At 36.3% G+C, this 11,585-nt stretch overlaps 1 pseudogene across 1 annotated transcript in view; it reads right to left on the bottom strand.

Annotated features, from left to right (window-relative positions):
- Positions 1-384: 384 nt before the first annotated feature.
- Positions 385-11,585, bottom strand: part of LOC145521895 (large ribosomal subunit protein eL31 pseudogene) — a 102,544-nt pseudogene continuing 91,343 nt past the window's right edge. Inside the window, exon 2 of the transcript XR_014065755.1 lies at positions 385-727. The product of XR_014065755.1 is annotated as a large ribosomal subunit protein eL31 pseudogene (transcript). The remainder of the gene's footprint in view (positions 728-11,585) is intronic.

The following is an 11,585-nucleotide window of genomic DNA, read 5'->3' as shown; positions in this document are numbered from 1 at the left end:
CTTTGTCAACTGAAAGGGGCCTTTAATTCTTCGGGATGCATTCCTAAGTCTGGTTAGTAACTAGTTTGTCCTGTTAATAAACAAACATCAACAGATTCAGAGGTTAAGCTTGGAAAACAACTCCCCAAATTTAGCACTCTTTATCTGAACACAGATCTAATCTTTTAAAGATATGTCTGAAGCAGTAATTTCTGCTTCTTCCTAATTCCATGAAGTATTAAAGTTTCCTACAACAGAGGCATCATTGTAGTTTTCTTGTCAATTCTATCCTTGCTAAGGATCAGTACGATTGAAATAACAGTAGGGACAGAGGCATGACACAGAGGCATGACATTCCTGAGTTTCTCAACATATGCGATTTTTTTTTTTTTTTTTTTTTGCAAAGGCAGTTCAATAACTTTATTGGATCATCAGCAATTAGTTCTCATCCACATTGACCGTCTGTAGATTTTTGAAGGTGGTGACGGGCACGTAGGTAACCAAAGTGTAGAGCTTGTTTGGCGAGTCTTCATCTTCGTTACGTTTTCTGGACAACCTCACACGGATCCGGTATGGGACATTCCTGATTCCTTTGGCCCAGACAGCTTTGTTGAGCCTGGTGTCGATGCGCACATCCGGGGTTCCCATCTCCTTCATGGCAAACTTCCGGATTTCTTTGAGTGCCCTAGGAGCGCGCTTCTTGAAGCCTACTCCATGGATGCGCTTGTGAATGTTGATGGTGTATTCTCTTTTTATGTCTTTGTATGCCTGGTGGGCTGCAGTCCATGGGGTCGCTAGGAGTCGGACACGACTGAGCGACTTCACTTTCACTTTTCACTTTCATGCATTGGAGAAGGAAATGGCAACCCACTCCAATGTTCTTGCCTGGAGAATCCCAGGGACGGGGGAGCCTGGTGGGCTGCCGTCTATGGGGTCGCACAGAGTCAGACACGACTGAAGCGACTTAGCAGCAGCAGCAGCATGCTTTCTGTATCTTGTTTCTTTCAGCAGGAAAAAGATCTGTGTTCTTTTTAAAACAGCTAATCTGTATTCATCTTATTTCTTTTGGTTATTTTTTTTTCTTGAAATAAAAGTAAAATAATGGAATACTAAAGAATTGTGTTTTATTGAACCCAATTTCTTGGTTTCTGCAACATCTATAGGAGGACCAGTCTGCTGGGTCCATAGCTCATTTTTGGCAAAATATCTGTACTGAAAAAAATTCTTTAACTGTGTGATGGTAGTCAGGCCATCTATGTATGTGTCTAGGTTTGGGGGAAATTCAAAGATCAGCATGAAGAGAAGAAATGCTGCTCTCTGGCATCAGTAAACAACTTTTGGCAGATGTTAGAGTAGCTGACACAGGATAGCAGTACAGATTCAGCTGATGGTAGCAGTGAAATAGTAACAATCAAGGCCAATATGAAAAATGATAAAATATAGTAGGGTTTGAGCAGACAGTGGTAGGGATGTTTGAAGATACTATAGCAATGATGATAGCTAAAAGTTTTCATATAATGACATTAAAAAACAACAATAAAAACAAAAAGCAATGCTTCTGCTGTAGGCCTCCTGTGCTTCTAATATTTCTTTTAAGTAAATCTATCAATGACTTGGGTGACTGGTGAAGTCTATTGCTGGAAACCAATCATAGAAATAATCTTAAGGAACTCAGAGTAATAATTCCCACTTGTCCTCAAGGAAATTCCTAGTTTATTGTGAGGAGGTCAATTTTCTTCTTTGGGGAGACTTGAGGAATGCCTGGTCCATACAAAACATTCCTTCTGTCTTTAATAGGCCAACTTTCTTTAAGACTAGATGAGACTACATGGGCTGACATGAGCTGCTATAACGCAGTTAGACAGGAAGGTCTGATACGTGCTCTCTTCTCTGGGAACTAACACTGATGATGGAGGCCAAGCCCTGTACTTTTGAATGGGTGTTTCAGGACTGCGTTCTTGCTCCCTTCTGCTTCCATTTGTATCTCCAGGATTTGCTTTGTTTTGTTTCCAGCATTTGCACATCAAATCCTTCTTTGGCTAAGCTCACCACTTCTTGATATTTCTGGTTACTTACTACTGATATTTCTTGCAGAATTAATGTTCAGTCAATGAAGGTAGACTACAACATCTTTCAGTTTATAGAAATAAAAAAATGGTTGCTGATTTTCTTATTGTACTGATGATTATAAGTATATTTCAAATTGGTTCTAAGGAAAAATATGGGAAATGAATTTTGAATCTATATATCTGTTGAATACTTTATTTTGATCATAGCTATGTACATATAGCTATGTACATATCATCATGATTTGAATATCAGTGTAATTTGAAGATATTATTAATGTGATCATTAAATCAAATCTCAGAAATAGAAACTAGTCTGAGGTTTCAAAATAACCCATGGCATTTTTGAAAAAGCTTTATCTTTAGAAGGTACTTATTTCCTTTGAATCCAAACCTCTCTTTAAGTTGATACATTTGTTTTAATTCAGTCTTCTGGTATATACAGAATTTACTAATGATATGATTGTTTTTCAGAATTTGAAATTTTTGTGTTCCTCAGAATCACTAATTTTTTTCAGAACTAAACTAGCTTTTTTATTTCAACCATTCGTCTTATGATTTTATTTTTCAGGCACTGCATCTATAGTTACTCCTAGAATCATTCTAGTCTGTTATTGTCTTGAGATATATATATTAATAGAACTGAATGCCATACTTTAGTCCAGATAATATCATGTCCCTTGTTCTGAATCTTCCAATTCTATTAACGTATCCTAACATTGCATTAATTTTGTTTGTTTGCTTTGGTTTTGGTTTTTAGGAGTGATATTTTTCTTGACTGATGTTGAACTGAATATTGTCTTTTACATAGAACATTTATTTGTTCAGTTGGATTTTCTGCATCCTAAATAGATGTTATTCTATTTTTAAAATTTAAGTTCAGAACTGGATTTTTAATAATTTACTCACTCATTTATTCTTTCATTCAAAAGCACAGGATATAAAAAGTTAAGCCAGAAAGACAGTGCTTTCTTTACCTCATAAAGTAGTTATATTAGATGTTTCATTTTATTAGACTCACTACATTATTCCAGCCCAGTAGTACTCAATTCAGCACGGCTTCTTTCCCAGGGGACATTTGGCAATGTTTGGAGATGTTTTTGGTTGCCAAAACTGAGATGCAGGGAGAAGTTACTATTAGGAGCTAGTCCGTAGAGGATAGGAACCCTACTAGGCATCAGCAAATTGTCCCCAGTGATTCAAATTCTTCCTGGTATTCACACTCTTGTGTTATCTCTTCCCACATGATATATGGCTGACCCACTTAACCAAAAGGATATTGAGGAAATGAGGGAGTTGTGATTTCTGAGGCTGAGCGTGAAAGACACTGTGGCTTATGCTTTGCTCCTTTTGGATCATTTGCTTTGGGAAAAGCCAAATGCCGTGTCATAAGGACACTTAAGGAGCCCCTATGAAGACATTTATGTTGTGAAGCCTCATAAACTAAGGCCTCCTATCAAAACCAGCACTAACTCGCCAGGCATGTGAGTGACCACCTTGCAAGAGGACTTCTTTGCTTCAGTAAAACCTTCAGTTGACTGTAGTCCCTGCAAGCTCATGATAATAAAAGACCCCGAGCCAGAGGAATACCCATGTGATCTGCTCCCAGAGATCTGCTGCACAGAAACTGAGCTAAGTGTTTCTTATTTTTAAGCTGCTAAGTTTTAGGGTAATTTGTCATGTGCTGAGTTGCTCAGTCATGTTTGACTCTTCGAACCACATGGACTGTAGCTCACCAGGCTCCTCTGTCCATGGGATTTCCCAGACAAGAATACTGGAGTGGGTTTCTGTGCCCTCCTCCAGGGGCTCTTTCTGACCCAGGGGTTGAATCCGCATCTCCTGTGTCTCCTACACTGCAGGCTGATTCTTTACCCATTGAGCCATCAGGTAATTTGTTATGCAGCAATAAATAACTAATACAACTGGCCTAACTATTCAGGTTAGAACCTGGCATAGAAATGTTCACTTTCAATTAAAATGGTTTAGTCATATTAAATTAAATTTGGTCACAGCCTCCAAGTTTACATTTTACATAGAAAATGTTCCAGGTCAGCCAACAGTCTCCTAACTGCTTCAATCTGTTTCTCAATAACAATAATCATGTCACTTACTAAGGTGTTATTATTGCTTAAAATTTCATTATGTTTTATGTGATGATGGATTTAAAGCAAAAACCCTACTCTTATGCTTAGAAAAATGTGGTCCCAGTTTTCATGTTATTCTAGCCATTATATCATGGATATTTCAATACAAGTCTTATAAACAGATACTGAATGCCTTCTTCACTCTTATGAGTCCTTCTTGACTTATAAATTATTTCACCTTTCTTTTTCTTGGGATAGACCCAGAGCACAGTAGGTACTATATATTAGAAATATGGGGATGCTTTTCTTTGTACTATATCCAGTGGAACATACGTGATGCTCCCGAAACGGCTCATTACTTTAGAATTGTTCTAAGGACATAACAAAGCACACACTAAAAAAACAAAAACAAAAACATCCATATACATCACCACAGCCTAGATTTTTAGAAATAATCACCTCTTGACTCTATATTGCTGTTTCTAAGAAGGCATGTGTTAACCCCAGAAAATGCCAAGAAACTAACTGAAACTATCCATCAATAATAAATAACATGGGTAGCATTCTGACATTTCTTTCAAGGAGTTACTTTTAATAATAATGATGAAGACCATTAGTTTGAGTGAAAGGAAATATTTGGTCTGTTCTAAAATAAAAATTTCAATTTCTTTGCACTCTTTGCCATTGTGGCTGAGAAGGGTGCAGGAGAGATGGATTAGGCCATGTCAGGTATTTCATTGAACCGTCATCATTACTGGTACCAAAGCATCCACAATGTGCGGTATGGGAAAAGATGAAGAGCTGAAAAGCTGCAGATGTTTACATCTCTCACCCCAGAAAATGTGTTCCAGCACTGACCCCTGGAACATTCTACTTACGATGCTACAGTGGCTTTTTTCCCAGTCCACGTGATCGGAAATAGATCCATGATGCAGCACCAGCACCCATTCTTTAGTTACTACTGGTAATACAACAGCAATAAAATAGAATGACCAATAAATGACCAGACAGCTGTCTAATGAGGTGAAGGTTAAGGAGTGTTAAACTGTGCTAGACATTTCTGTTTGCTGGCACTCAATTATGTTGTCTGTTACAAGAGCTCTCCCCATGAGATGTTGATGTGCTGTGTTGTTCTTGGGCAATTTATGAAATCTAGGAATGGCCTGCATGCCTATCTTTCTGGGAAGTGAGCTGCCTGCAGCCCTGTCAATAGCCGCAGCATAGTAAATCATGATAAACAGCAGTTCAAACAACCCACCTTCCCCACTTGGCCCTTTCACAGACTCCACAGTCTTTTCCATTCCACTAGCCATGACTTATTGTCTTGTTGCTTGATATATCCCTAAGACAACATAGAGTCTTGTACAGATGTAGAAACAGATTTCTCCTACAATATTCTTCTTCACCGTGGATGTGAGTGAAAGGGAGAAAAACTTGGCATGTCTTTATTTTTTTTTTTACTACACTGTGAGCAGGAGAAGAGAGAAAAACTCATCTTTCCTATGAGCAACTTAGTGCCAATGAGTGGAGGTTACCCTGTCACTCAGTGTATATGTGTTGAACCTCCGTAATACATCAGGCACTGTGGTTAAAAAGATACATGTGGCCATTTCTTTTTTTTCAAAGTTTCAAGATGATGGGAGAAACATATTACAAGTCTAGTAAGTATCAATACTATAAGTGGAAAAATTTAGGATGCTATGGGAGTAGATGTCAAGGGGTAAAACATGGTCTAGGGAATTCCAGCTTATTGGTGTTATGAAATCAAGCACTACTGTTTTCTTGTTATTGTTTATGTTTTCCTGGTTTTATAGGTACATAGCAATCATAGTGACATAGTAATATTATGAACAGGAATATACCAGTTGACATGGTTTATATGAGACGCTGTAATGACAAAGAATACCATCGTCTGTTTGGAAATGTTTACGTGAAGCAAGAGGCAGTGTGGGGCTGGTAACGGTTTTAGTAGTGATTCTCTATCTTGGCTGCACGTTGGAATTGCTTGGGGAGATTTAAAAAATCCTGATGTCTAGGCCACCCCCAAAGCCAATTAAATAAGAATCTCTGATGGTGAGACCCAGACACCGCTGCTCTTTAAAACTCCCCAGGTGATTCCAGTGTGCAGCCAATTTAGGAACCTCTGAGTTATAGGCTTCCAAGGCTTTCCAAAGTTCCCCACGAGGAACCACAGCTGCCAATTTTATCACTTTGGATAAAAAAAAAAATCACCAGGTGCAGGAAGCTCTTCTTTGCCATCCTAAGGTTTTAACTTTATTTTTAAAAAGTGTAAGTATAACTATACAGTAAATTCACATACCTTAAATGTAGAGTTCAGTGAATTTTGACAAAGTATGTACTCATGTAACCCACACACCAGTTGAATATAGAACATTGCCATTGAATTAGAGTCTTCCTAGTGTCCCTTCTCATTCTTTGCCCTTCTCCACTGTAGACAAGAAGTGTCCTCATTTCCGTTCCATAGTTTAGATAGACCCTTCTTGGACTTCATAAAAATGGAATCAAACAGTATGTACCATTTTGTTCTGACTTGTTTCCCTCAGCTATGCCTCAATGGTTGGCTTCTCTTTTTGCTGAGTGATATTCCATTGTATGGATATACTATATAACCCACACTTGTCCATCCATTCTCTTGTTAACTTGGTTTTTCTCCAAGTTTTGTTAACATGCTGCTGCTGCTGCATCGCTTCAGTCATGTCCGACTCTGTGCAACCCCATAGACGGCAGCCCATCAGGCTCCCCTGTCCCTGGGATTCTCCAGGCAAGAACACTGGAGTGGGTTGCCATTTCCTTCTCCAGTGCATGAAAGGGAAAAGTGAAAGTGAAGTCACTCAATCGTGTTCGACTCTTAGCGACCCCATGGACTGCAGCCTACCAGGCTCCTCCGTCCATGAGATTCTTCAGGCAAGAGTACTGGAGTTGGGTGCCATTGCCTTCTCCTTGTTAACATGAATAAACCTCAAATAACATTCTAGTACAAGTGTCTGTGTACTTGTGTTTTATTTTCACTTTTCATAGTTAAGAGTGAAATTGTCGAGTCATGGAGTAGTTGTACATTTAACTTGAAGAAAGTACCAATTTTCCATAGTGGTTGTACCATTTTATATTCCTGCCAGCAATGAATGAGAGATCCAGCTGTTCTGTATCTTCTCCAATATTTGTCGCTGCAAATTTTTTTTTAAAAATTGCTTTAATTTTAGCCATTTTCTTGAGTATGTGGTGGTAACTAGCTATGACTTTATTTGAGTTCCCTGATGACTAACAATATTGGCCATTTTTAAGTGTGTCTATTGGCTGTTTGTATATTGTGTGTGTGTGTGTGTGAAGTCTCTGTCCAAAACTTTTTCCCATCTTGGTATTTGGTGGATTATCTTTTTATTATTTTTTGTGACTCCTTTGTATAATCAAGATATGAGTCATTTTTCAGAATATGTAATGAATATTTTCTTACAGCCTCATACTTGCTTTTCACTTTCTTAAATGTGTTTTTGGCTGAACAGCACCTTTTATTTGGATGAAGTCTAGTTTATAATTTTTTTTTCATTTATGGTTTGATACATTAATCTATATATCCTTATGACTCATTATACTGATTGCTGTAACTTTATAACATCTTGAAATCAGGTAGTAAAAGTTTTTCAACTTTGTTTTTCTTTTCCAAACTGTTTTGACTGCTTGAGATCATTATATTTTCATATAAATTTTAAGATAATCTTCTCAGTATCTACAAATAAGCCTGATGATATTTTGATCAGAGTTGTACTGTGAATAGTTTAGGAAGAATTAAAATCTTTATTATTGAATTTTCCAACAATATTGAATCTTCTCAACAATTCTTTTATGTTTTGCTAAAGTCTGTTCCCAAATATTTTATTTATTTTAATTCTATGCCAGATGGAATTTATCTTTTAATTATGTTTCATCTTTTGTTGCTTGTCTGTAGAAATACTCAGATTTGATTACATACACTGAGACCTTGATGAATTCACTTAGTACATCTGAGGGAAGTTCATTTGTTATGAAGATTCCTTTTGGATTTGGATACATACAATTATAACATCTATAAATATAGTTTTACTTCTTCTTTCTGATATTCATATCTCTGGTTTCTTTTTCTTGCCTTAATTCCTTGAGTAGACCTTCATATGCAACACTGAAGAGAAATGATTTGAATGCTTTTCTTGCATTGTTCCCGATTTTAGAGTAAATATTTTGCCATATCACCACTAGTTATCATGTTAGCTGCAGGATTTTCAGATTCAGGCCCTTTTATTTATAGTTTGCTGAGAGCATTTTAAAGTCATGAATATATGTGTTTGTAACTATTGAGATGGGCTTCCCAGGTAGCTCAGTGGTTAAGAATTCACCTGCCAATACAGGAAATGCAGGTTCGATCTCTGGATGGGATGATGCCCTGGAGAAGGAAATGGCAACACACTCCCGTATTCTTGCCTGGGAAATCCTATGGACAGAGAAGCTTGGTAGGCAACAGTCCATGGGGTAGCAAAAGAGTTGGACACAACTTAGTGACTGAACAATGACAATGATCTATTGAGATAGTCATAAGATTTTTCCTCTTTAATCTTATAAAGGTCTATTTTATTAGTTTTATTTTTTCATAACTTTAACCTCCCTACTTTGTAACTCTGGATTCTGCTTGTCTTCTCACAAAAGGAATTACATAGTTAAGAATAAAAGCAAAACCTGTGTGACTGCATGATGTAACTTCATGAGTTGAATTTCAACTTCCCAGATAACAAACTTACCAGCAAGACCAGTCTGAGACCTGTTCCTTCAATAAGGAATGTAGGAGACTTATGTATGGGTTTTCCATTCAATGGAGAACTTTCTGTTTGGACACACTATGACTTGTGCTAGAAAATATTCCACATCTGAGAAGAAAGTTATATTGGAGGCAAAGATATTCATAAATAAATAATCAAAGATGTTTAAGTAAGCCATTCACCTCCTTTCTATTTCCAGTTGCCCTTATTCTACAGTTTGTGCATCATGGTCTTAAGGAAACTAGAAACCCCACTGAAATGTTCAAAATTGTTCCTTTTTAGGACATCTGCATTTAAAACATATAGATTTCATCAGATTATCTATATCTATGACACCAAACAGGCATACAACACTTTCCTAGAAGATTCAAATCCAGGAGACATTGACCGTGATTAGTGCAAATCAAGATTTGTTTGATTTGAAGTGTCTGAAAACATCCTAACTTATAACTCCACTCTTTGGAATTATTTTAGGTAATAGTAACATAGTGGGGGGAAAAATAGGCTTGAATTAGACTTACAATTGTCTTAGTTCTCTGTTATACATTCCTACTATAGACAAAGAGAAATATATATCACTGAATATAAATCCCCAAGTCTTTCCTTGGCCAAAGAGTAGCAGAAGTAGAAACTTTCATACTGGTTATTATGGAGGAGCTATAAAATTAAGCTCAGTGCTCACCTGCTGTCTTCTTGATCTGACACTCTGACTTCATCATTTAGCCTTATCAGAACCTCATCTGGTTCCTATTTAATATTATACAGCATTTGATATGAGGTTTTAACAGCCATTTTAAAAGCATTTAATAATTTTAAAGTAAATCACTAATAAAATATTTTGAAGTTATACAGTATTTATTTTTACTTTTACTAATATGATAATTTTATTATATTTTAGACATAGTTTTATTTAAATAAAGATATCATCCAAAGAACTTTACCAGATGCTTAGGAAGATTGACTTACCAATTTGAGCCTCCCCCACCCACAATTTTTTGCTTTTATCTAGTTTCAAAATCTAAAGCTTATTACATCTCCAAAGGTCTCTTATAAAATGGCTTGTTTTATATCAAGATAGATAAAGACATTAAATGGGTCTTCTGTTTTTTAATCCAATTCTGAATCTGAAGAATAGAGAACAGAATATGAAACAGGATTTAAAAATGAGACCAATTAAGGAAAAATTTACTCTCCAGAGGCAAGGAATGTTTTTTAGGGAAATAAAACAGATGAAATGTCAGTAAATAGCATTTTCAAATAGGTGAAAGCAGTTAATATGACAAATTGAAAAATAGGACCTAATAAATATTATCTTTTGCAATTTCTTTTAAGTAATAATTTAAAAAATTAGCAATTAGCACAAGATACCTCTTTCTGTATCAGAAATAAAAGGTTCCCATTAAAACAACAACCAGAGACAAGTAGGTCACAGGTGAAACCACTGACTGTCTAGGATATTAGGCAATGCTTTTATCTTTTCCTGATATTTACTAATTATCATTTTATCTACTATTGGTATATGACAGTGATTTTCCCTGGAAGAAACAAAAGCAGATAGATATCAGTGTTCATAATGTGAGACTAGATCATAGTAACTGACCTTCTTTTAACCTTTGGCTTCTGCATTTAACATGTAAATAAAGCTGGACAGAAATAGGATCTTTGGTATTTTGGTAACAGAGGGTAAGTTCAGACAATAGGAGATTCCTTTTTCAAACTGATTTGCCTGACGTTTCACTGGGTGGATGAAATGCCATTAGTGTGAGGAAACAATGACAAGTTTCCTAGCTTTTGTATATCTACAGTGAATGTCTCGGGTAAATAAAGTAATGGATGAAAAACTGACGTGAGGACATGTAAACACAAATTTCAGGTATTATTATTGTTATTTCAAGGCTTAAATTATGGATTATAATTATAGACACAATGGTGTAAACTTAGTAAAAGATGTAAACTTTCAAAGTAAATACTTCAGTTTCTATGTGGCCTATTTGGTTACATTTTAAAGAAGACATTGTTAATCTGGCCACAAAAATGAGAAAAATAAGTCTCCACCCAAATTTAACAGAACCAGGAGTAAATATCTGCTTGTGTCGATAAAAGTATTCCTAATCAGTTGGCATTAATTTGTATTCAAGAACTAGAAGTCGTCATCAAATGTAGAGCAAAAAAGTAATTATTGCTAAAGAGATTCAGGACAATCTTTCTTCACTTGCATAACTTACTCAAATTATAAAAGAAACTCAATTCTATGAACTTTAATCAAGTCACCCTCTGAGTCCATACAGTATCCATCTCCACCAACTACTTTTGCTGTGTTTCTGCCAAATAATAAATTCTACATCATCTACTGAAGTGTAAGAATTTATGTTCTGATGACCACCAGGAGAAAGTCTTGATAGTGTCAGAGGTCAAATACTTATGTCAGAAAGACTTTATTCAGTAGCAATAAAAAACTGACTAGGCATCAATAAAGCCCTACGGGGCCATATAAGAACTGTGGGTTTTTGAGTTGACATGTATGTAGAGTAAGCATTTGTGCTTCATATAGGCACCGAGATATTAGAGTCAGCAGTTTTCTTTCCCAGCATGTTTCTCGTGCCTTCTTCTCCAAGAAAAAGCTTTCATTTGACAACTTATGTATAATCTAG

This window comes from Giraffa tippelskirchi, chromosome 9 (assembly GCF_054371585.1).
Source record: "Giraffa tippelskirchi isolate mGirTip1 chromosome 9, T2T-mGirTip1v1.2.pri, whole genome shotgun sequence".
NCBI classification, from domain to species: domain Eukaryota; kingdom Metazoa; phylum Chordata; class Mammalia; order Artiodactyla; family Giraffidae; genus Giraffa; species Giraffa tippelskirchi.
The sequence above is the reverse complement of the archived record's forward strand: the minus strand, read 5'-3'. Positions and strand labels throughout refer to the sequence as shown.